Raw genomic sequence first — 27,324 nt, 5'->3', positions numbered from 1 at the left:
CCAATTTGTGTGTACTGAGCTCCGGTGACCGTAGCTGCATTACTGCCGTGCCTCTCGCTGCGGCTTCGTGTGCTGCTGCCATAGTGACCGCCTTCTCAAGCGTCAGCTCATCCCATCCTCGTCGCCAGTGTTAAGTATGTGTATTGTATTGAACAATTAACACAAAGACTTAAACGTATAACTCAAACAGGTCTTTACTGGTTGGAGGTAGGGACTATACATAGGTCTTTACTTCATGCCCACAGGCGGGAACTGAGGGGGATCAGTACCCACAGTACTATTTATACCCCTATGGCCAGGAGTGGTACTGCGTATCACTACGCCCAACAAGTAGTGCAGTCCTGTCCATAGGTTCAAAGTAGCACACATATTACATACACAACACTCTGTACCAATTCATTAAATATATTCAAGAAGGAGTTAGATATATTTCTTAAGGCTAAAGGGATCAAAGGATATGGGGAAAAAGCAGGGACAGGGTATTGAATTTGGATGATCAGCCATGATCGCATTGAATGGCTGAGCAGGCTCGAGGGGCCGAATGGCCTACTCCTGCTCCTATCTTCTATGTTTCTATGTAACCTTCTTGTAAATCTGTTCTGCCCTCTCTCCAGTGCTTCTATATCCTTGTTGTAGTCTGGAGGCTAGAACTGCGCACAGTAATCCAAGTGTGGTCTGGCCAAGGCTGCATACTAAATTAATGTTGCCTCCATGCTTTTTTTTTCTTGTAGAAATGAATCCCAATTCCAGTCCTTGAACCAACCCAGAGCAAACTGTTGGAGGAAACAATGGGACTGCTGCCTATTGAAATGTGTTTGAGAAATGCATTCATTTTGCCAAGGCCAACCCGCTCTGTAGTGTATGTAACCGTTCCACCTTTAAGAGAACTATTTTAAGGGTTGCACTACTTTATCTTGGCTGCTGTATACTGTAATACCGGTGGTGACCACACCGGTATATAAGTGCTGTATAATGATTTATTGGGCAGTTCCGCCCTGACCTTCAACTAGTAAAGACCTGTTAAAGTTTACTCTTGTGGTCTGTGTAGTAATTCTCAATATAACACACAGACTTAACACGCTCTTTAGCAAGAAGCACAACAAAAGAGAAATGCACACTACCGGCAGAGAAAAAACTGGATATAGTTCAAGCGTTGTTACTGGATGTAATTTAAAAAAATCAAATGGACATTGTTAGCTGCTCAATGCCTTGATGTGTTTACCTGAGCTTTACAGACCAGGAAGCCTCCGGGATCTCTCTCCAACCTCTGTTGCATTACCGGCTCTTAGGGTGCCTTTGTATTGGTTTCATTCCGTTACGGTGCTACCAGCTGCTGACGCATGGTGCTTGCGTGGCTGACGGCATCCATAAGGTAAGCTCGCCGGATTCCCTGTGGCAAGTGCGTGGATAAAACCCATTTCCACGAAACTAAGGGGAAACCCGCGACCTCCACCACCCAGAAGGACAAGAGCAACAGGCGCGTGGGGAACACCACCACCTCCAAATATCCCCTCCAAGTCACACACCATCCTGACTTGGAAATATATCGGCCGTTCCTTCATCGTCGCTGGGTCAAAATCCTGGAACTCCCTCCCTAACAGCGCTGTGGGAGCAACTTCACCACACGGACTGCAGCGGCTCAAGAAGTAAGAAGGAAGAACTTACATTTATATAGCGCCTTTCACGACCTCAGGATGTCCTAAAGCGCTTTACAGCCAATTAAGTACTTTTTTTAAAAAGTGTAGTCGCTGTTGTAATGTAGTGGATGTGGTGTATTTGGACATTCAGAAGGCTTTTGATAAGGTCCCGCATAAGAGGTTAGCGTGTAAAGTTAAGGCACATGGGATTGGGGGCAAGGTACTGATTTGGATAGAGAACTGGTTGGCGGACAGAAAGCAAAGAGTTGGAATAAATGGGTCTTTTTCCGAATGGCAGGCAGTGACTAGTGGGGCACCGCAGGGATCGGTCCTTGGACCCCAGCTATTCACAATATATATTAATGATCTAGACGAGGGAACTAGATGTAATATCTCCAAGTTTGCAGACGGCACAAAGCTGGGTGGGCGTGTGTGCTGTGAGGAGGGTGCAGAGAAACTCCAGGATGATTTGGACAGGTTGGGTGATTGGGCAGAAACATGGCAGATGCAATATAACGTGGATAAATGTGAGGTTACCCACTTTGGTGGCAAAAACAGGAAGGCAGATTATTATCTGAATGGCAATAGCTTGGGCGAAGGGGAAGTGCAACGAGACCTGGGTGTCCTTGTGCACCAGCCGCTGAAGGTAAGCATGCAGGTGCAGCAGGCGGTTAAGAAGGCAAATGGTATGTTGGCCTTCATAGCGAGAGGGTTCGAGTACAGGAACAAGGATGTCTTGCTGCAGTTGTACAGGGCCTTGGTGAGACCACATCTTGAGTATTGTGTGCAGTTTTGGTCACCTTATCTGAGGAAGGATGTTCTTGCCATGGAGGGAGTGCAGTGAAGATTCACCAGGCTGATACCTGGGATGGCAGGAATGACGTATGAGGAGAGATTGGGTCGATTGGGCTTGTACTCGCTGGAGTTTAGAAGAATGAGAGGGGATCTCATTGAAACTTATAAAATTCTGTCAGGACTGGACAGACTAGATGCAGGAAGGATGTTCCCGATGGTCGGGGAGTCCAGAACCAGGGGTCACAGTCTAAGGATAAGAGGTAGGCCATTTAGGACAGGAATGAGGAGGAATTTCTTCATCCAGAGAGTGGTGAACCTGTGGAATTCTCTACCACAGAAGGCAGTAGAGGCCAATTCAGTAAATATATTCAAGAAGGAGTTGGATATATTTCTTTAAGCTAAAGGGAGCAAGGGGTATGGGGAGAAAGCAGGGACCGGGTACTGAATTTGGATGATCAGCCATGATCGCATTGAATGGCGGAGCAGGCTCGAGGGGCCAAATGGCCTACTCCTGCTCCTATCTTCTATGTTTCTATGTTTCTATGTAGGAACTATGCCAGCCAATTTGTGCACAGCAAGCTCCCACAAACTGCAACGTGATAATGACCAGATAATCTGTTTTTGTGGTGTTGGTTGAAAACTCCCCTGCTCTTCTGTGAAATAGTGCCACGGGATCTTTGGCGTCCACCTGATTGGGCAGACGGGACCTCGGTTTAACGTGTCATCACCACCTTCTTAATGGACAACTTACTAATCATCGAATTACTTTATGCAGACGACGCTTGCGTCTGCACTCACTCGGAGGTCGAACTCCAAACCATCGTCAACACCTTCACTGAAGTGTACGAGAGCTTGGGCCTTACACTAAACATCCATAAGACAAAGGTCCCCTACCAACCTGCCCCCGCCACACAGTACTGCTCCCCGATTATCAAAATCCACGACAAGGCCTTGGACAACGTGGACCACTTTCCATACCTCGGGAGCCTACTGTCAACAAGGGCAGACGTCGACGACGAAGTCCAACACCACCTTCAGTGTGCCAGTGCAGCCTTCGGTCACCTGAGGAAGAGAGTTTTTGAAGACTAGGACCTCAAACCCGGCACTAAGCTCATGGTCTATAGAGCAGCAGTGATACCCGCCCTGCTGTATGCCTCAGGCACATGGACCATGTACAGCAGGCACCTCAAAGCACTGGAGAGGTACCACCAACACTGCCTCCGCAAGTTCCTGTAAATCCATTGGCAGAATATGCGCACCATCATCAGTGTTCTTGCTCAGGCCAACATATCCAGCATCGAAGCTCTGACCACGCTCAATCAGCTCCGATGGAAGTGTCACATTGTCCGCATGCCCGATACGAGACTCCCTAAACAAGCGCTCTACTCGGAGCTCCAGCACGGCAAGAGAGCCCCAGGGGGGCAGAGGAAATGCTTCAAGGACACCCTCAAAGCCTCCTTGAAAAAGTGTAACATCCCCACCGACACCTGGGAATCCCTGGCCCAAGACCGCACAAAGTGGAGGAGAAGCATCCGGGAAGGCGCCGAACCCCTCGAGTCTCTTTGCTGGGAGCAAGCGGAAGCCAAGCGCAGGCAGCGCAAGGAGCGCACGTCAACCCAAGCACCCCACCCACCCGCCCCTTCAACCACTGTCTGCCCCACCTGTGACAGAGACTGTAGGTCCCGCATTGGACTCACCAGTCACCTGAGAACTCATTTTTAATGTGGAAGCAAGTCATCCTCGGTTCCAAGGAGCTGCCTAAGGAGAAGAATGGACAACTAGGGACGGGCAATAAATGCCGATCTTTCCCGCGACACCCCACATCCCGAGAATTTTTATTTTATTTAAAACAGCTTAATGGGGATTGTGGCAGCCGTCACCAATTGCCCTTAGTGCCTCGTCCCCTGAGGCAAAAGACCCAGAACCCATCTCCCCGTGGCCATGGTTCAGGTGAATGTCAAAGTTCCCGCGACACTACTGGGAGAAGAGCAGGGAGTTCTCTAGGTGCCCTGGCCAATATTTTCTCAACCTGGAAGAATCGTCCAGGATTCCCGCTCCTGATCATTATTTAGTTGAGGTCACCAAGCCTCAGGCAGGATATATTGGCCTTGGAGTGGGCACAGCAGAGATTCACTAAAATGATACCGGGGTTAAATTATGAAAACAGGTTGCATAAGTTTAACGTACTCCCTTGGGTTTAGACGGTTGCGGGGTGATCTAATTGAGGTGTTTTAAGATGATTAAAGGATTCGATAGGGTAGACACAGAGACCGTTTTCCTCTGATGAGGGATATAATACAAGGGGGCACAATTTTAAAATTAGAGCTCGGTCATTTAGGAGCGAAATCAGGAATCACATTCTCACACCAATGGTAGTGGCAATCTGGAACTCTCTCCTGCAAAAGTGGATGCTGGGTTTTTAAGACTGAGATTGATAGATTTTTGTTGGGTCAGGGTATCAAGGGACATGGAAGGTGGGTCAATGGAGTTGAGGTACAGATCAGCAAGGAATGGCCTACGTCTCTTCCTGTATTCCAAATCTATCCAATAACTCTTGGTGGAAGTGTGTGTAGAACATTGGGTGGGGGCAGGTAAATTGATGAAAAAAGTTAAACAAACTTTATTTTTTTCCTGGCTACTGAAGAATCATGGTTTGTACAAACAGATAATTCTCACACCCCTCAATTTGTGCCTTCAACTCATGCTCAGGTTTGGTCCTAAAGCTTCAGCAGCCCCACTCCCAGTACCTCACGTAAGTGTGAGCCTAGACAGCGAGGGTCAGCTGGCTATCTGACTGCTGGGGGCATTACACCGGGGGTCCCCGTCTTGCCCTCGCTGAAACCTTCAAGGGTCTTTCTGCCCTAATCCAAGGTCATGGAGGCCCATCTCAATACCAACATTGCCACCCCCACTGAGATCAGGCAACTCCCCACAGAGCAGAGATTGCAACTGGTAACTTTCTGATTGATCTGAATGGGTACATAGACTTACATCGAGTCTACAGCACAGACACAGGCCAGTTGGCCCATCTGGTCCACGCCAGTGTTTATGCTCCACACGAGCCTCCTCCTACCCTACTTCATCTCACCCCATCAACATATCCTTCTATTCCTTTCTCCCTCATGTGTTTATCTAGCTTCCACTTAAATCCACCTATACTATTCGCCTCATCTACTCCTTGTGGTAGCGAGTTCCACATTCTCACCACTCTCTGGGTAAAGAAGTTTCTCCTGAATTCCCGATTGGATTTATCAGTGACTATCTTATATTTATGGCCCCTAGTTCTGGTCTCCCCCACAAGTGGAAACATCTTCTCTACGTCTACCCTATCAAACTTAGTCATAATTTTAAAGAACTCTATCAGGTCACCTCTCAGTCTTCTCTTTTCTAGAGAAAAGAGCCCCCGCCTGTTCAGCCTTTCCTGATATTTATAACCTCTCAGTTCTGGTATCATTCTAGTAAACCTTTATTGCACTTTCTCCATTGCTGCTATATCCTTTTATGGAAACCAGAATTGTGCAAAGTGAGTGTAGTTTAACCAAGGTTCTATACAAGTTTAACATAACAACAACATCTTACATTTATATCATGCCTTTAACGTATGAACAATTATCAACCAAAATTTGACATGAGCCACATAAGGAGATATTACGACAGGTGACCAAAAGCTTGGTCAAAGAGGTAGATTTTAAGGAGCGTCTTAAAGGAAGAAAGAGGGGTAGAGAGGCGGAGAGGTTTAGGCAGGGAATTCCAGAGCTTAGGGCCCAGGCAACAGAAGGCACGGCCGCCAATGGTGGAACGATGAAAACCAGGGATGCTCAAGAGGCCAGAATTGGAGGACACAGAGATCTTGGAGTTGTAAGGCTGGAGGAGGTTATAGAGATAGGGAGGGGCGAGGCCATGGAGTGATTTGAAAACAAGGATGTGAATTTAAAAATCGAGGCGTTGCTGGACCGGGAGCCAATGAAGGCCAGCGAGCTTCTTCTCTGCTTTTGAATTCTATTCCTCCAGAAATTAAATGCACTGCTTGGTTTGAAATTGTCTGGCTTTGCTAACCTGCGTTGCTACTTTTAACAATTTGCGAATCTGGTGTGATGCTGAGCGATGTATTTATTATGTACGAGTGAGGATCCAATGGCATTGATTCAGTCATTGGTGTTAACATGCCTCTGTAACCGATAGAAAAGCATCTTCATTTAACTATATACACAGAGCAAACAGAATTCCTGGGGGGAGAAATTCGGTATCGCCCCATTTGGGGCGCAATTATTGGCCGGGCGCAATGTTTAGCGCCTGGCGCTAATTATCGCCTCCGACTGCAAACTTGGCTTTTATCGCCCCCGGAGGTGATTGGAGCGCTAAATCACCGGCTACACACCTCTCTTAAGGCACTAACGCCGAGGAGCAAGGTGCTACCTCAGAGCGCTGGCGAAGCTCATATGATGTCAGTCAGCAATGGAACACAGACACACTGGCGCCGGCCAGTTCTTAAAGGTGAGGGTCGATCTTGCTCTCCATCCACACCCTGCTCATTGCAGCCTTGAATCCCGGCCTGGAGAGACCTGTACATCAAATCTGCTAGAAAGAACAATGGAGTTTGCACATTCTCCCCGTGTTTGCGTGGGTTTCCTCCGGGTGCTCCGGTTTCCTCCCACAGTCCAAAGATGTGCGGGTTAGGTTGATTGGCCATGATAAATTGACCCTTAGTGTTAGGGGGATTAAATACATGGGGTTACGGGGATAGGGTGGGATATGTGTTGGTATAGGGGTTACGGGGATCAGGTGGGATATGTGTCGGTGCAGGCTCGATGGGCCGAAATGGCCTCTATCTGCACTGTGGGGTTTCTGTGATTCTGTGATTCTGTGAGAGGCCCAGGGAAAGAGCTCAGAGTGCAGCCCCCACAGTCTCTTCTAAATCGATACAAGGAAGGTCAAATCAAAATGAACCTGCAAAGTGCTGCTCAGTACCCAAAACTCCTTCACACAGTGTTGAATCTTTCCAGAAGTCTCTCTCTCTCTCTCTCTCTCAGAATGCGTGGTGCAAAAATGTCACTGACAAAAGCAGTCACGAAGCGGTCGCCTTTAAATAGCGCTCCCCCAGTCCCTTCCCGACTGCAAACGCTCCCCTCAACCTGTCGTTGCTAGCGGCCGGCGGTAAGGCAGGGGGCGCCACTCAATATCCGGTCTGGGGCGCTACCGGGGTGTTGCACGCTCGATTGATGTCATGATCTGCCGGCGCAGGAGATCGTGGCGGTAGTGTTTAGCGCCGCCACAAAAAGTCTGGTCAATTTCATGAGCGGCGCAAACATCGCCGCGCCTGGGCGCTAGTTGCTTTGCGCCCCATTAGCGTTCTTAGGGCGCTAACGGGGTGCAAACATCGCCACGCCCGGGCGCTAGTTGCTTAGCGCCCCATTAGCGCTCTTAGGGCACTAACGGGAGGCGCAAAGCAACCGAATTTTCCCCCTTAAAGTTTTACCATCAGTTGAAACTGGCAGTATCTGCTCTTCCAATTCCTCTGAATGGTTTGTTAAAAGCAAGAAATTTTTCCTGTCGAGTTTTCACGCTGGAGTTTGACCCTCAAAATTTAAATTTACCTTCATTTACATTTTAAAATCGATTCAGCCTACTCTGTGAGTTTGCCTGGTCAAACTGTACCAGCTGCCAATTTAAACTAATCTGCTCCTATTGTGTTGTACAAGATGAGCTGGTCGGCAGTGACTGTTCCTGCTTCTGCCTGGCATCCGATGAATCAAAAGTCTCTGCAAATTTGTTTCTCTCAAACGCCTCTCGACAAAATTAGTTTTGCGTGAATGTGCTGGCAGAGGCGGGTCGGGCACAATTTTCTTTCCACTGCGATTTCTCGATTTACAGTCTATTAAAGAAAGAACTTGCATGGCTTGAGGTGATCCAAAACTTGGCTGCCCATGTCCTAACTCGCTCCAAGTCCTGTTCACCCATCTCCCCTGTGCTCGCTGACCTCCATTGGCTCCTGGTTAAACAGCGCCTCGATTTCAAAATTCTCATCCTTGTTTTCAAATCCTTGCATGGCCTCGCCCCTCCCTATCTCTGTAATCTCCTCCAGCCCCACAAACCCCCCGAGATCTCTGCGCTCCTCTAATTCTGGCCACTTGAGCATCCCTGATTATAATCGCTCAACCATTGGCGGCCGTGCCTTCTGTTGCCTGGGCCCTAAGCTCTGGAATTCCCTCCCTAAAACTCTCCGCCTCGCTAACCTCTCTCTCCTCCTTTAAGACGCTGCTTAAAACCTACCTCTTTGATCAAGCTTTTGGTCACCTGCCCTAATATCTCCTTATGTGGCTCAGTGTTAAATTTCATTTTATAACGCTCCTGTGAAGCGCCTTGGGACATTTTACTAGGTTAAAGGCGCTATGTAAATGCAAGTTGTTGTTGTTCTGTCTGGGATCTTGCTGGTTGATCCAGAAGGATCTCTTCAGTCCCCCCCCAAGTTAAAATTGTACCTTTACACACTCTGGTCTTAAAGGGACGTAGCAGATTCCGTTCTACCATGCCTTGGCAGCAGAATAATACATTGGGCCAGAAATTCCAGGCCAGAAGCGTGAGTGCGGTCGGCTTACTCACGCTTCTGGCCGTTGGAAATGCCGGCGTTCAGCATGAACAGCGCATGCGGGGAACGCCGGCATTTCCAGACCTCGAGCGCGTGCGACTGCACAGGCAGCGCTTGCGCAGTGAACTTCGTGGATTTCATTCATGAAATCCGTGAGGTTAAGTCCTTAGAAGTTACACTGAAAAAAAGCAAGTGTAAAGTGGTTCATTGGCTGCGGAGGAAGATATATTTTATCGTGGAGCTTTTGAAATGCAATATTTTTGTTTGGGAAAGGGAGGGAAGTTATTTTAAGAAATTTTAAGTAAGTTTTAAAGTTAAAATTTTTTTTTTTTTTAAAGGGTTTTCAGAACGGTAGGTAGAAGGAGCAATTGTGGCTGTGTGAATGGAATGTGAGAATGAGTTATGTATGTATGTCCACATATATTCCTTTACGTATATGTATGTATGTTTTATATTCCTTTACTATGAATGTATGTTTTTAATTATGATTTTCCAATAAGTTACTTTCTCTGAAAGTCATAATTAAATAATACATTCATACACATAAGTAAAGGAATATATACATAACACGCAAAGGAATATATACAGACATACATACTTTCAGAAGCTCCACGATAAGAAATATCTTCCTCCGCAGCCTCTGTAGCAACTGTACCCATGCTTTTTTCATGTGTAAGTTGTAATGACTGGACCTCACTGAAAGCATTAATGAAAGCGGCGAATTATACTGCGTAAGCGCTGCCTGTGCAGTCGCACGCGTTCTGCCTCTGAACCCCTTCGTTCAGAGGACAGGAAATGCCGGTTTTCCCCACATGCACTGTGCATGCTGAAAACCGGCATTTCATCCGGCCAGATGCGTAAGTACCCCGACCGTACTAGCGCATTTGGAAGGGAATTATTGGGCCAACATTTTACATGTCAATAAAATAAAAAATTTAACACTTGCATGACTTGCCCCCTCGCATCTGCGACTGAGGGTCCAAGGAGGTGCATTGCGCAAGAGGTCATCATCGCACGTATCCTCACACTGTTCCCTTTGGGGAACTGTATGAAGTGGTGGAAGGATTTATGGCCGTGATTAACGCTCATTCCGTGACCGTAACCATCTTTGAACCAGCCATTAGGGTGGTTAGTCCTATGGCGGGAGGGTTTTACGGGCTCCCACAACCCATCTGAGGGGGGGGGGGCGCCACCAACACCCACGGACGCAAGTATCCCGCTGGATGTCCACCCAGAATTTAAAGTTGGAGCTCCGACTCCACTTGCCGGGACTGTCTGGAGTGGGGTTCAAAACCCTACTCCTTCTGGCCCAGCGGCGGGGATGCTTACTGCTACGCAAAAGGCCCACTCCGCACAAAAGGTGACACCCATATGTTTCCTGCGCCTTTTCCCTCCCCGTGACTGGAGCCCTATGCTGCCATTTCACGTTGCTAATCGGATTGGGCGTTTGTCATAGCGGTAGGATCCCTGCCGCTGGGCCAGATCAGGGCAGGGTTTCGAACCCCGCTCCAGACAGTCCCGGCAAGTGGAGTCGGAGCTCCGGCTCTAAATTCTGGGTTGACATCCAGTGGATATTTGCGTCCGTGGGTGTGGGTGGCCCCCCCTCCTTGTATAGCTTGTGGGAGCCCATAAAACCCTCCCGCCATAGGACTAACCGCCCTAATGGCTGGTTCAAAGATGGTTACGGTCACGGAATGAGCGTTAATCACGGCCATAAATCCTTCCACCACTTCATACAGTTCCCCAAAGGGAACAGTGTGAAGACACATATGACGACAACATTGCTAAATGAATAAATGGAATTTAAAAAATTCTTTTAGGGCTTTTAAAAGTCTTTAAATTGCTTTAATTCTCTTTAAAACTACTTCAGATTACTCAAAATAATGTAAACATTTTAAAAAGTTTATAAAAGTTACCAAAATCTTCAAAAAACTTCCAAAAACCTATTTAAACTGCTGCTTTGCATGTAAAAAAGCAAAGCAGCTTGACAGAAACATTGGGGGCGTGTCCAGTGAAACTGAGACCTCAAGGGGCGTGTCTCACTTACACTGCACGCTCCTGGGTCCGCGCTGGCTGCACTCCTGGGCGGCGTGACGTCATACGCTGCCCGGGAATGTGCTTTCTATTTCTCCAAGTTCAGGCGTCCCTGGAGCTGATCGGCAGGAGCGCGGGGTAAGTGCAAATACGGGGCTTGCACGCGCTGCAAGCCCCGTTCTGGAATTTCTGGCCCAATGTAAATGACATGGTGTAACACAGAAGCCCCACCGATTAATAAAACTGCCCCGATATGGAATAAAATGACATGCAGTTTCCTATAGCTTCACAGTGGATTAGGGCTCAGGTTTTTTACTCAGACTGAAGCTCAACACTGACCCTTCCTTAGTAACCCAGTGATCATGTGTACATTCCCTTGTTAGACTGCAGGAGGGAGACCCACCACTAGACTACAAGCATCAGGCACATACCTGATAATTGACCATCACAAATTGAAGATCAGAAGGTTAGCTCCTCGGTTGCTTCGCTGATAGATTTGCTGGCCAGATTGGAGCTGGGCTACGCAGACTGGAAAAGGCCCTTTGATCCCAGCTCTGTGCTGAGTTAGCTCCTCTCAGCTGGGGGAACTGTTCCAAGGCTCTCGTGGCCGACCTCCCAACTTGCACTCTCCGTAAACTTGAGCTCCTCCAAAACTCTGCTGGACGTATCCTAACTCACTCTCGCTCACTCCCTGTACTCACTGACCTACATCGATCTCCCGGCACGGCAACGCCTCGATTTTTAAATTGTCATCCTCGTGTTCAAATCCCTCCACAGCCTCGCCCCCCCTCCTCCCTATCTCAGTAACCTCCTCCAGCCCTGCAACCCTCCGAGATCTCTGCGCTCCTTCAATTCTGTCCTCTTGTGCACCCCTGATTTTAATCGCTCCACCATTGGTGGCCGTGCCTTCAGCTGCCTGGGCCCTAGGCTCTGGAATTCCCTCCCTAAACCTCTCCGCCTCTCCGCCTCTCTCTCCTCCTTTAAGATGCATCTTAAACCTTACCTCTTTGACCAAGCCTTTGGCCACCTGCTCTAATATCTCCTTGGTGGCTCGGTGTCAAATTCTGTTTGATAATCGCTCCTGTGAAGTACCTTGAAACGTTTTACTATGTTAAAGGCGCTCTATAAATGCAAGTTGTTGTTGTAGGGAGGGAATTCCAGAGCAAGGTCGGCAATAACAACAACAACTTGTGTTTATATAGCTCCTTTAATGTAGTAAAACGTCCCAAGGCGCTTCGCAGGAGGATTATAAGACAAAAAATTTGACACCGAGCCACATAAGGATAAATTAGGGCAGGTGACCAAAAGCTTGGTCAAAGAGGGAGGTTTTACGGGGCATCTTAAAGGAGGAGAGAGTGGTGGAGAGGCGGGGAGGTTTAGGCAGGGAATTCAAGAGCTTAGGGCCCAGGCAGCTGAAGGCATGGCCACCAAAGGCTGAGCGATTATAATCAGGCATGCTCAAGAGGGCAGAATTAGACGAGCGCAGATATCTTGGGGGGGTTGTGGGGCTGAAGGAGATTACAGAGATAGGAAGGGGCGAGGCCAAGGAGGGATTTGAAAACAAGGATGAGAATTTTGAAATCGAGGCGTTGCTTAACCGGGAGCCAATGTGGGTCAGCGAGCACAGGGGGTGATGGGCGAACAGGACTTGGTGCGGGTTAGGACACGGGCAGCCGAGTTTTAGATGACCTCAAGTTTACGTAGGGTGGAATGTGGGAGGCCGGCCAGGAGTGCGTTGGAATAGTCAAGCCTAGAGATCAATAGGGGCATGAAGGAAAGGGGATGGGACGGTGGGGATGCACCAGAGGCCAGGGTCAGAGGAACAGTGTTTTGTGGGGTTGGTGGTGGGGAGCGGGGGGTCGGCGGGGGGTGGGGACTGGAGGCACAGGGGGGAGGTTGTAGGTCTGGAGTGGATAACAGAGATAGGGAGGGGTGAGGCCATAAAGGTTATTTAAACACGAAGGTAAGAATTTTTAAGTGGAAGGGTTGAGGGACTGAGAGATGATGCCGGTCACCCAGGACACGAGTGATGGGTGAGTGAGACTTGTCTGTGGAACAGGGCACAGACAGCAGAGCTTCGAAGGATCTGAAGTTAAGCGAGGCTGGATGTGTCAGCCCATGGCTCAGTGGGTAGCACTCTCGCCTGTGAGTCAGGTGGTCGTGAGGTCAAGCCCCACTCCAGGGAGTTGAAGATAAAAATCCAGGCTGACACTCCCAGTGCAGTGCTGAGGGAGTGCTGCACTGTCGGAGGTGCCATCTTTTGGATGAGACGTTAAACCGAGGCCCACGGCACTATTTTGAAGAGCAGGGGGAGTTCTCCCCGATGTCCTGGGGCCAATATTTATCCCTCAATCAACATCACTAAAAGAAATGATCTGGTCGTTACCACATTGCTGTTTGTGGGATCTTGCTGTGCGCAGATTGGCTGCCGCGTTTCCCACATTACAACAGTGACGGAACTTCAAAAGTACGCTTTGGGAGGTCCTGAGGCCGTGAAGGTGCGATAGAGATCCAAGTCTTTTGTTTTGTCTTTCTTTTTGGGTGAGCTGAAGCTTACAGGAGAACTTCAGGCAAAAGCTGGATCACACTCGACTACGATGTCATGGCCCCCTCCCCGCACCCCCCACCCCCCCCCCCCCAACCCAGCCAAATAACCTATTAACATTGACCACATCCAGGCTCATTCGATGAACCGTTGAATACTTGGCTAAGGCATCCCAGAACTGCCACTGCCGATGAAACTGGTTTCAACGTTTGAGGCAATCCCTTTAGAAGATGAGGGGGGTAAAGGCAGAAAACTAGAATGGGTAAAAAAAAAGAGAGATGGGTGTACCTAAATTTAAAATGGTCTAAATTAGGTCAAAATTAGCCATTTCTGAATTAACCCAAAGGCCATCAGTCCGAGTCATTTAGACTCTTGTCCTTGATGTCTACATTGACTCCTTTCCCTTTTTAATTTTCAGTCTATTTATCTTGTTCTTATTACTCTGGAGACTGGTTTTGGACTGTTTATTTTAAACTCAAACCAGTCTGACATAATTATTAATTAGACATGAAACAAAGTCGAAACATGGCCATTCTGGGGGCAGGGGGTACAGAAGGGAAATAGCCCTGTGCACGTCAGAGCATTACCGAATAATATTTAGTCAGAGGCTGCAAACGACAGTGGTTTGGTCCCATGCGAAAAGCCCAGTCTCTAATGATATTAAAAGAAAAATGTAACGGATTATAAATGAACAACTGAAAAGCTCAAAATGTTTGCGGAGGTGAAGGGATTGGCTATTGCGAGTCCATGTCAGGCACAATCATAAATGCCACAAAATGTTTAGACTCTTGCCATCTATTGTGGGTCCCTGAAACAACATGGATGAATGGGTGGTGACTCCTTAAATTAAATTAAATTAAACCTAACCTTGTTTCCCCGTGCCCTTGCAGATGTTTGCTTAAATGCATTCAATAAGCTGAATGATGTGGAGGTGACCCCCTTCAGTGACGACCTCCACTGGTCCAGATGAAATTGGGAGGTTTTTTTTGTTGAAAAGGATCAGGCGCAGAATTTATAACATATGCATTTTTCCCTTTGGAGGCTCAACATCTTGATCCAATTACACATGTTCAAAACTCCCAGCACAAAGAGGAAAATCTTGGGATTTAACTATAAAGCTGCACTGGATTAAGCTGGGCTTTACCTAATGAACTCTCTGTAGCACTGAGACCTCACTCAGCGGAATCGCTCCAACGTTCGTAAGCATCGTAACACAAGAAGTGCCACTTTCTAGCCTGTTCTCAGCGAAAACCTACCGTCCTTCTTCCACATAGCTCCCTTAATTAGGTTCACATCGGTATGAGTTTTCACGTGGCAGCCCATTCATGAATCCAACAAAAAGAAAGAACTTGCATTGATGTAGCACCGTGCTGCAATTTTAAAGGGGGCGCAGGAACAGAGAGACCTGGGGGTTTATGTACGCAGGTCTTTGAAGGTGGCAGGACAAGTTGAGAAGGCTGTTACAAAAGCACATGGGATCCTGGGCTTTATAAACAGAGGCATAGAGTACAAAAGCAAGGAAGTCACGCTAAACCTTTATAAAACACTGGTTAGGCTCCAGTTGGAGTACTGTGTCCAATTCTGGGCACCGCACTTTAGAAATTATGTCAAGGCTTTAGAGAGGGTGCAGAGGAGATTTACTAGAATGGTACCAGAGATGAGGGACTTCCGTTAGGTTGCGAGAAGCTGGGGTTGTTCTTCGAGCAGAGAAGGTTAAGGGGAGATTTAATAGAGGTGTTCAAAATCATGAAGGGTTTTGATGGAGTAAATAAGGAGCCACTGTTTACACTGGCAGAAGGGTCGGTAACCCAAGGACACAGATTTAAGATAATTGGCAAAAGATCCAGAGGTGAGAGGAGGAGAATGTTTTTACGCAGCGAGTTGTTGTGATCTGGAATGCGCTGCCTGAAAGGGCGGTGGAAGCAGATTCAATAGTAACTATTTGTCAAGATGGCGGCCGTGACGGACCGGTGCTGAGATCGCTCTCCCTGTTTCGGGCGGCCAGCTCTCACCGCTTGCTCCCGCAACCGGAGCGAGGTGCTCGGCGAGTCGGGCAGAGGCAGCGCAGCGCGGTGAGCAGCAGCAGCAGCCAAGCCGACCCGCTGGAGCACATCGGCCGGCAGCTCCTCGGCGGGAAGGAATTCCGACTGGGAGGAGGGGAGCCAAGCATGGCGGCCAGAGGCCGATCCGTGAAGAGAGAGAAGTAGGCCCCGGGCCGTGGAGTGTGGAGCCGGCGACGGTGAAGAGGAGGCTGCATTGGAGCATTCACATCCCGACGATGTGTTCGGCGAGTCGGGCAGAGGAGCGCAGCGCAACGAGCAGCAGCAGCAGACTCACGACAAGCTGCAGCACGTCGGCCGGCAGCTCCATTTCGGGTAACTCGCAGTCCGGATGGGAGGAGGGGAGCCGGGCACGGTGGCCAGAGCGGGAGAAGCAGGCCACCACACGTGGAGCCGGCAACAGTGAGGAGGAGGCCGCGGTGACGAGGAGGACGGAGCGGCTGAGGGACATCGTGCTCCCACTGCCACGGGAAGCCATTGTATTGACTCTGAACGCGGCGCTGTATGTATAGCTGACGCGTCCCCACGGGGAACAAGCATTCCATTGTACTTGTTACATATGGCAAATAAATCTAATCTGAATCTGAATCTGAATCTGAATCAAAAGAGAATTGGATAAATACTTGAAATGGAAACATTTGCAGGGCTCTGGGGAAAGAGCAGGGGGGAGTGGGATTAATTGGAGAGCTCTTTCAAAGAGCCGGCACAGGCAAGATGGGCCGAATGATTCTATGATAACCCTTTATCAAAGCTCAAGACCAAAGAGTTATATCTGAAATGTTAACCTGTCTTTTCTCTCTGCCTTTCTTTCTTCTAGAAATGATTATTAGCAATGTAAATGGACTCATGTTTATCGGGTTCATATGCCACACCTCCCTCCACTATTGTAGCGGAGGTGTTAACCTTTTTAAAATACATTTAATGCAGCGTTAAAACAGTCAGCAGCAGATTGTCAAACAACGTTAACAGTTCATCCATTAAGTGGCTGGCTGTTATTTCTGGGCTAGTGTTACTGAACTGTAATTGTTCTTCTAATTGTCAGAAATCTACATCAGTCTTCACAAAGTCTCACTAATAGTTTCCAGAATTATTATTCATGTTCGGCACTTCACAGATCAGAATCCCAAACTGTTTCAATGCCCCTCTGTCACTGTAACCTACTGCTCACCCTCAAGTAGCCAAGGCCAATCAGAACCAGCTGTAGATCGCTCCACCATTGGCGGCCGTGTCTTCATCTTCCAGGTGTAGATCTCTTCACTTCTAATGGAGCTGTGGTCTTTTATAGACAGGTTATCTGCCCAGCGCATGTGATCGTTCAACAACAACGACAGCAACTTGCATTTATACAGCGCCTTTAATGCAATAAAACATCCCAGGGCGCTACACAGGAGCGATTATCAAACTAAATTTGACACCGAGTCACATAAGGAGATATTTGGCAGATGGCCAAAAGCTTGGTCAAAGAGGTAGGTTTAAAGGAGGAAAGAGGGGTAGAGGGACGGAAAGGTATAGGGAGGGAATTCCAGAGCTTAGGGCCTTGGGAGATGAAGATAACACTCCTGTGAAGCACCTTGGGATGCTTTATTATGTTAAAGGCGCTATATAAATGCAAGTTGCTGTCGTTGTTGTTGAACGATCACATGCGCTGGGCTGATAACTTGTCTATAAAGACCACAGCTCCACTAGAAGTGAAGAGTTCTACACCTGGGAGATGAAGGCACGGCCGCCAGTGGTGGAGCGATTACAATCGGGGATACTCGAGAGGCCAGAATTGGAGGAGCGCAGAGATTTCAGGAGGATTGTAGGGCTGGAGGAGCTTACAGAGATAGGGAGGGGGGCGAGAGCCATGGAGGGATTTGAAAACAGGTTAAACAGTTCAATTGTGGAATCCAAGCAACAGGCCAACAGCAGTGAACAGGAGGACACTGTTTCAGGATACTTTGGATTCAATTGCTGTTGACGAACACAACTGGCAGATTTAATCTTGGTGTTACAACTCCATAACGTGGCTCCAATCAGCAATTATTGCTTACACGGATACCCCGAATGTTTGATGTACAGGAACCTGATAACACCACCCGTGACTGACACCCCACTGTGAACAACCGCACTGCTGGAGAATCACAGTCTCTGGTGAGATCTGGGGCTTCTGTACATTCATATCTAACATTGGAATTAATCGAGGCATCCTGAGGGAACGTAGAGAACACTGGGATACATTAAGAGCACTGGGATTAATGAGAAAAAACGGGGATTCATTTGAGCACTGGGATTAATTAGAGCACATTGGGAGGCGCCGGAGGGACTGGAGTGCATCATTACCCCGGAAAATAGAATTTTATTTCATTTGTTAAGTTTCCTTTAATTTTGGTTAAATTACAGTTTTTATTGGTGGTGCCCCTTTAAGAAGGGGGGGCAATGCTACCTCTTAATTGGTGATGGCAATTACCGTCAACCACTGCAATTAAATGAGTGAGCACACTGGGATTAATTTGGGAACACTGGGATTAATTTGGGAACACGGATTAATTTGGGAACACTGGGATTACTTTGGGAACACTGGGATTAATTTGGGAACACTGGGATTACTTTGAGCACACTGCCAATTATTTGAAGGGGCTGCTCCTCGATTTTTGGTTGCACTTCAGTCCCACGCTCCTGATCTTTGGGCAACTGGGGGGTTGGGGGGGAGGCCGGGGGCAGTGGGCAGGTCAGGGGACCTCCTCGTGAGACTGCTCCTGGGCCTGGCCAAGGTGGCCATCCACAGGTCTGGGCAGCGGGCGGTCGAGGGGGGTCTTTCGGCCCGACTGTCCGCCTCCCTTCCGTGGCTACGTTCGCGCCCGGGTGGCCCTGGAGATGGAGCATGCGGTGTCTGCCGGCACGCTCGAGGCCTTCCGCGACCGGTGGGCACCGGGAGGACTGGAGTGCATCATCACCCCGGGGAATAGAGTTTTAATTACATTTATTAAGGTTTCTTTTAATTTGTTTAAGTTTCAGTCCTTATTGGTTGTGCCCCTTTAAAAATGGTTCACGCTGAACTTTCAATTGGCAACTGCCAGTAATATGAGTGAGCACACTGCGATGCCTTAGAGTACACTGTGATTCTCACTTTCGTGTTTAAATAGTCTTCATGGCCTCGTCCCTCCCTATCTCTGTTAACTCCTTCAGGCCTGCAGCCGGCGTTCCTCTGATTCTGGCCTCTTGTTCATTCTCCCATTCCCTTAATCTCACTATTGATGGTCTTGCTCTGGAATTCCCTCTCTGCAACAACAACAACATCTTTAACATCCCAAGGCACTTCACAGGAGCGTTTCCAAACAAAATTTGACACCAGACCACATAAAGGGATATTAGAAAAGGTGCTCAAATGATTGTTCAAAGAGGTAGGTTTTAAGGAGCGCCTTAAAGGAGGAAAGAGAGGTAGCGAGGCGGAGATGTTAAGGCAGGGAATTCCAGAGCTTAGGGCCTAGGCAACCTAGGCCTGACAAACTGTATCACAGTATGGTATGGCAGCTGTAGCTACTATGACCGGAAAGCCCTGCAGCGGGTAGTCAAAACTGCCCAACGCATTACTGGCACCCGGCTACCGACCATAGAGCACATATACCAGAAACGCTGTCTACGGAGGTCACGGTCCATCATCAAAGACCCTACCCACCCCAGCCACAGTCTGTTTGCCCTCCTGCCATCTGGGAGACGCTACAGATGCAGGCGGGGACGGGATACTGAATTAAAGGATCAGCCATGATCTCATCGAATGGCGGAGCAGGCACGAAGGGCCGAATGGCCTACTCCTGCTCCTATCTTCTATGTATCTATGTATCTATGTACGTACGACCAGATTTAGGAACAGCTTCTTTCCAAGGGCTGTCATCCTACTAAACTCCACAAATAAACTCTAAAGCCTGCACATCTGCCAATGCACTTTATTATGGTTATGTTTATGTTAATATATTACAAGCCAAATGTATGTTGAATGTTTAAATGTCTTAATCCAAACGTACACTCTCGGGAGCCGCAAGCCTACTGCACTTGTGCACTAACAATGACAATAAAAGTTGATTTGATTTTGATTTGAGAAGGCACGGACACCAATGGGGGAGAGATGGAAATTGGGACTACTCAAGAGGGCAGAATTAGAGGAGCGCAGATATCTCGGTGGGGGGAGGGGGGTGTTGTGGGGCTGGAGGAAGTTACAGAGATAGGGAGGGGTGAGGAGGCCATGGAGGGATTTGAAAACAAGGATGAGAATTTTAAAATTGAGACGTTGCTTAACCGGGAGCCAGTGTAGGTCAGCGAGCACAGGGGGTGATGGGTGAACGGGACTTGGTGTGAGTTAGTGCACGGGCGGCCGAGATTTGGATGATCTCAAATTTACGGAGGGTAGACTGTGAGAGGCCAGCCAGGAGTGCGTTGGAATAGTCGAGTCTAGAGGTAACAAAGGCATGGATGAGGGTTTCAGCATCCGATGAGCTGAGGCAGATAGCAATGTTCAACTTGGGCGCTACTCTCTAAACCACCCTGGAGTCACGGCCTGTTGTTCTCGGAGAGCGATCGCCCTCAAGCATTGGCGAAGGATTTGATGGGCTGGTGATATCCATAGAGGTGTATAGCACAGAACAAAGTCATTCGGCCCGCTGCACCATCCCAAAAGCAACCCCACTGCCCCGCTATTGGCCCATTGCCCTGTATATTTCTGTGAGTGCGCAATTCAACTTGGATAGGTCACTGCAAAGTGAAATTGGGCTTGGGGTGGTGGGGTTTGGCTAACGGGTGCAGATCCTCTCCTGCATATTTTGCACCCTTGCTGATGTTGAATTTTACCCCCTTTGTCACTCTTTAGATGTCCTCAGAATGACTGAAGACCAATGGATTACTTTTGAGTTGCAGTCAATGCTGTTCGGTGGCAAGTCCCCCCAAACAGTAATGTGGTGACTGACCAGTTAAGTTGTTATTGGTAATATTGTTTGAGGGTGGAATGTTGGCCAGAACACGGGGAGAACTCCCCAGCTCTTCTTTGAATAGTGGCCGTGGGATCTTCTACATCCACCTGAGAGGGCAGATGGGGCCTTGGTTCAACATCTCATCCAAAAGAAGAAATGAAAGACTCACATTTATATAGCACCGTTCCCGACTTCAGGGCATCCCAAAGCGCTTTACAACCAATGAAGTATTTTTTTTTGAAGTGTCGTCACTGTTGTAATGTAGGAAACGCAGCAGCCAATTTGCAAACAGCAAGCTCCCACAAACAGCAATGTGATAAATGACTAGTTAATCTGTTTTTTAGTGATGTTGATTGACGGATACATATTGATCCCAGGGCACCTGAGAGAACACCCTGCTCTTCTTCGAAATAGTGCCGCGGGATCTTTTATACCCCTTGAGAGGGCAGACGGGGCCTTGATTTAACATCTCATCCGAAAGATGGCACCTCTGCCAGTGCAGCACTCCCTCAGTACTGAGGCACTGCACTGGGAGTGTCAGCCTAGATTTTTATGCTCAAGTCCCTGGAGTGGGATTTGAACCCACAACCTTCTGACTCAGAAAGTGAGAGTGCTGCCCACTGAGCCACGGCTGACAGATAGCCACGCTACCAACTGCTAGAGGGGAACTCACTCAAGTTGGAAAGGGTTAATGAAACGAGGACCACAACTGTTTTGACCACGCAGAGGCTAATTTAGGCCATGAGCTGACAGTAGCTGCTGGCAAATATCTACAGGGTCCTTCCCATGATCTTTGTGTCAACTAATGGAGGCTACAGTGGGAGGCAACCTCCAGGCATTCTGCAACCCATTGCTGCTATTCGGATGTAAATGATGAGTATTTGTCTGAGACAAAGACAAATTAGTCATCAAGTTGATGACTATTCTGCTCACAACTGTTGCCAAGATGTCTGGAGCATTGTTCGAAAGGATGTGCCATCTCTGAAGTTCAAAGACAACACTCGGTACTTTAATAAGATGCTACAATACTTACGCATGCCAATAGATTCAGCCTAAAGGCTTGAAGCAACGACCGTGCATATTTAACATACTTAACAACATGAGGGTTTAAAAAAAACTTTTTCTGCAACTTTATATTTTCATTATATAATTCTCGACTGACCCACTGAGGAAGTTACGGGGTAGAAATTAGTCTGGAACCGTTTAGATTTGGCGCTACTCGATCAATAATCTTCTAAAGGTGGTGGTTAAACAGGGTTTAGGCCCCTCATTAACATATTTAAGGGGCCCAACGTCTGTTTAAGGCGTCCCTCCGGTCCCCACATATTTAGCAGTGCGACCAATACCTGTGCAGATTGAAGACAGGCTGTCCCATTGCTAAATTGTTATGCTTCGCGCCCCATTACACGCCCCCCCCCAAAAAATGGGCGCAACACACACCAGTTTCGACCCCTGCAACTCGGCTCCCTCTGATGATTAAGAACCAGGGGCTCTGTCTTATGGTGGCTACATTAATTAAAATTCCATGTTCACAACCTTGCAATCATAAGATCACAGGAGCAGGAGGAGGCCATTCAACACCTCGAGCCTGTTCCCATCATTCAACTAGATCATTGCTGATCTGTATCTTAACTCCATCTAACCACCTTTCTGAATAAAAATATGTTGATTTTCAGCCTTTAAATTATTAAATGAAAGAAGGAAAGAACCTCCCATTTATATACAACAACAACAACTTGCATTTATATAGCGCCTTGTACGTAGTAAAACATCGCAAGGCGCTTCACAGGAGTGTTATAAGACAACAAATTTGACACCGAGCCACATAAGGAGAAATTAGGGCAGGTGACCAAAAGCTTGGTCAAAGAGGTAGGTCTTAAGGAGCGTCTTAAAGGAGGAGAGAGAGGTAGTGAGGTGGAGAGGTTTAGGGAGGGAATTCCAGAGCTTAGGGCCCAGGCAACAGAAGGCACGGCCACCAATGGTGGGGCGATTAAAATCAGGGATGCTCAAGAGGGCAGAATTAGAGGAGCGCAGAGGTCTCAGGGGGTTGTGGGGCTGAAGGAGATTACAGGGATAGGGAGGGGCGTGGCCATGGAGGGATTTGAAAACAAGGATGAGAATTTTGAAATCGAAGCGTTGCTTAACCAGGAGCCAATGTAGGTCAGCGAGCACAGGAGTGATGGGTGAACGGGACTTGGTGCGAGTTAGGACACGGGCAGCCGAGTTTTGGATGACCTCAAGTTTACGTAGGGTGGAATGTGGGAGGCCAGCCAGGAGCGCATTGGAATAGCCAAGCCTAGAGGTAGCAAAGGCATGGATGAGGGTTCCAGCCGTGGATATAGCACCTTTCACAACTCCAGCACGTCCCAGAGCGCTTTACAGCCAACAATGTACTTTTTGAAGTGTAGTCACTGTTGTAATGCAGTAAATGAGGAATCCACAGCTTTTTGGGGGAGAGAGCTCCAGGTTTCCACCACCCTTTGTGCGACCAAGTGCTTCCTGATTTCAGTACGCCTGGTTATGCCTCATTGTTCTGGATTCTACTACCAGAGGAAATAGTTTCTCTCAATGTCGCGGCCGTGCAGCAATGGGAAAGGTCCCGCGCGGGCCGCTCACCGGCTTCGGCATTGTAAGCACCGCGCAGGCGCGGAAATTTAAAGGGACCGCGCACTGAAAGAAACAGGCCGCGCAGAACAATATGCAGCTCACGGGCAACATTGGTTTCACTGTATCCACCCTATCAAATCGTTTTAGTATTTTAAACGCCTCGATTAGACCATCCCTCTAAAGTTCTAAACTCAAGGGAATACAAGCCAAGTTTATGCAATCTGTCATCATAATTTTAACTCTGGTACCTTGGTATTTTGGGGAAAACATTCTAAAATTCCGCCCATTTATAATTAAGCCCATAGCTCTATGCCGACTGAATGAGTCAAGCTTTGTTTTCGTTACTGGGTATGTTCCAAGATTGTTACCACCACTTGCACTCCACAATCCCGTTCATTTTGCAACTGCAGACCACAAACTTTAGCGGCGTTTAGACTTAACCCGAGCTGGAGTTGCCTGGGTAATGAAGAAACATCTGTTGCACCAATTGGTGTCTCTCGTAGAGGTCACAGTCGCTGAAGGTAAGCATGCAGGTGCAGCAGGCGGTTAAGAAGGCAAATGGTATGTTGGCCTTCGTAGCGAGAGGATTCCAGTAAAGGAACAAGGATGTCTTGCTACAGTTGTACAGGGCCTTGGTGAGACCACATCTTGAGTATTGTGTGCAGTTTTGATCGCCTTATCTGAGGAAGGATGTTCTTGCCATGGAAGGAGTGCAGCGAAGATTCACCAGGCTGCTACCTGGGATGGCAGGAATGACGTATGAAGAGAGATTAGAAACATAGAAACATAGAAACTAGGAGCAGGAGTAGGCCATTCGGCCCTTCGAGCCTGCTCCGCCATTCAACAAGATCATGGCTGATCATCCAAACCCTAGCACCCGGTCCCTACACCGACAGCCATCCCACCCAAGCCCTATCCCCGTAACCCCGTAACCCCACGTATTTAATCCCCCCTAACACTAAGGGCCAATTTTTATCATGGCCAATCAACCTAACCCGCACATCTTTGGACTGTGGGAGGAAACCAGAGCACCCGGAGGAAACCCACGCAAACACGGGGAGAATGTGCAAACTCCACACAGACAGTCACCCGAGGCTGGATTTGAACCCGGGTCCCTGGTGCTGTGAGGCAACAGTGCTAACCACTATGCCACCGTGCTGTCAATTGGGTCAATTAGGCTTGTATTTGCTAGAGTTTTGAAGAATGAGAGGGGATCTCATTGAAACCTATAAAATTCTGACAGGACTGGACAGGCTAGATGCAGGAAGGATGTTCCCGATGGTGGGGGAGTCCAGAACCAGGGGTCACAGTCTAAGGATAAGGGGTAAGCCATTTAGGACAGAAATGAGGAGGAATTTCTTCACCCAGAGAGTGGTGAACCTGTGGAATTCTCTACCACAGAAGGCAGTGGAGGCCAATTCATTAAATATATTCAAGAAGGAGTTAGATATATTTCTTAAGGCTAAAGGGATATGGGGAGAAAGCAGGGACAGGGTACTGAATTTGGATGATCAGCCATGATCGCATTGAATGGCGGAGCAGGCTCGAGGGGCCGAATGGCCTGCTCCTGCTCCTATCTTCTATGTTTCTATGTCATGGGGGCCTTGGATATAAGTGCATTCCCAGCCTCCATGTAACGCCTTCACCCTCACCTCTCAGAGTCTGCACAGCGGAAGGACCTACACAAGGCAGCTTGACATGTACAAGCCAGGGGCCGGACTGGCCATTTGGGATATCCCAAATGCGCCCCGTCAACCGCTCCATAGTGCTACATTATCGGCCCACCCTCCCCATTGTTCCGTGAAAATCCGGGAGGACCTCACTCATTTTCCGGGGAGCCAGTCGACCCCTTCTATGAGACACCTTAGTGTTGAGTCTGGGTATAATAAGATACAGATTGCAGCAGAAACGGTACAACAGGTGTTTACTCAACGTGGCTCATAGTTGAACTGACTGTACAGATTACTACTCAGTGCTATATACAGGTGTGATCACTGCCGGTACTACAGTATACATGAGCTGTAAAAAGTAGTTCCCCCCCTTAAAGGTATATACATTATAATTCCTCCCCTTTTAGATTAACAGTACCATAACACTCATTTAACAATTAAATATCAAACTAATTACAATGAACACTTTTAACATGCAACATTAGCTGAAAATAGTCTATTTATATATTCAGTCTTTGGGGAGGCCTCCTGATCCTTTCTGGATAGCGCCTTTCCCGAGTGTCTTGCTCTTGGTGCGGAGTCATCACTGGAACGCCCTTCTTCGGATTAAAAATGGAGACAAGAGGCTGGTGATCAGTCAGCAAGGTGAATTTCTGCCCGTGCAGATAGTGATTGAACTTTTTCACTCCCCACACTAGGCTGAGGGCCTCCCTGTCAATCTGGGCGTAGTTACGCTCGGCTGAGGTTAGTGATCGTGACGCAAAGGCTATTGGCCTCTCTGAGCCGTCCGAGAATTTGTGCGACAGCACCGCTCCAATACCGTAGGGTGACGCATCACATGCCAACCGAATTGGTAATGCTGGGTTGTAATGGGCCAATACCTCTTTCGATGTGATTAGTGTTTTGCTCTTCTGGAAAGCTCGTCTACATTCGTCACTCCACTTCCATGGCACCCCAGTTTGCAGTAGGGTGTTCAGTGGGTGTAGTATTGCAGACAAATTTGGCAAGAACTTATGGTAGTAGTTTACCAGCCCGAGGAATGACCTCAGTTGTGACACATTTTCCGGTGCTTGAGCCTTGACTACTGCCTCAATCTTCTCTGGGGACTTATGTAACCCCTCTTTATCGATAACGTGGCCACAATACGAGATCTGTTTTCTAAAAAACTCGCATTTGGGGCAGTTAGCTCGGAGCCCATATTCCTGCAATCTAGTGAGCACCTGCTCCAGGTTGGCAAGGTGATCACTGTCATTTTCGCCCGTGACCAGGATGTCGTCCAAATAACACTGGGTCCCTGGGATCCCTTGCAGGACTTGTTCCATTGCCCTCTGCCAAATAGCCGGAGCTGATGCTACCCCGAATGCCAGCCAGTTGTATTGGTAGAGACCTTTATGGGTGTTGATTGTGAGGTATTTTTTTGATGCTTCTTCTACCTCCATTTGCAGATACGCCTGGGCCAGATCAATCTTAGTGAAGCGTTTCCCTCCAGATAGCGAGGCGAAAATATCTTCAATCCACGGAAGTGGATATTGTACGGTGTGAAGGACCGGGTTCACTGTTACCTTAAAGTCCCCACAGATGTGAACCTTCCTTGGTTCCCCAGGCGTGCTGCTCAACGACTTTTTCATCACAGGGACGATGGGTGTAGCCCACTCACTCCAGTCTACCTGGGACAGTACACCTGAATGTTCCAGACTCTCCAGCTCTGCTTCGACGGGTGGGCGGATCGCATAAGGTACCGGTCTGGCCTTAAAAAATTTTGGGCTTGCGTTTTCTTCAATTTTAATCGTCGCTGTCATGCCTTTTAGTGTTCCGAGCCCTTGCTGGAGCACTTCTTTCGCGTCAGGTAGGATCTTTGACAGTCGCCCAGGTGTGACGTCGTCATTCTTTTTGTCAGCCACAGTCAGTGCCTGTATGGAATGCCAATCCAGTTGTATTTTACGGATCCATTCATGTCCCAGTAATGGTGGTCCTCCATCTTGCAATACATACAGGTCTAGTTTTGGTGTTTCCTTACCGTTATATATAACGGTCACCCTTATTTTTCCTTTGGGGTAGACTTTTTGCCCCGTGTACGTCTTCAAAATAATTTTGTGTCTCTCAAGGGTATGTGTGAGAATAGCCGCTCATAGTCCCGTCGGTTTATGACTGTTAGAGCTGATCCTGTGTCCAATTCCATCTTTATCTGGACTCCTGCTATCTTGAGAGTGACCCAAATGGTTCGGTGATCCTCCGTTGTGATCACATTATGTAGTTTCAGACAACTCAGTTCCCTGCTTTCGGAGTCATTATCACTCTTTTGTTCGTCTGAACTATTCTCCGTCATCTTATGTACCTTCTTGTACTTTTCTTTGGTAGGTTTCTTATTGCTGGTTTTCCACACTGTCTGCACACTTTGTCTTTGAACCAGCAATCATTCTGGTCGTGTGCTGTTCTGCCGCAGCGAT

The sequence above is a fragment of the Somniosus microcephalus genome, chromosome 1 (assembly GCF_052327205.1).
Source record: "Somniosus microcephalus isolate GS21.2 chromosome 1, FLI_Smic_1.0, whole genome shotgun sequence".
NCBI classification, from domain to species: Eukaryota; Metazoa; Chordata; class Chondrichthyes; order Squaliformes; family Somniosidae; genus Somniosus; species Somniosus microcephalus.
This window is presented reverse-complemented; position numbering follows the sequence as displayed.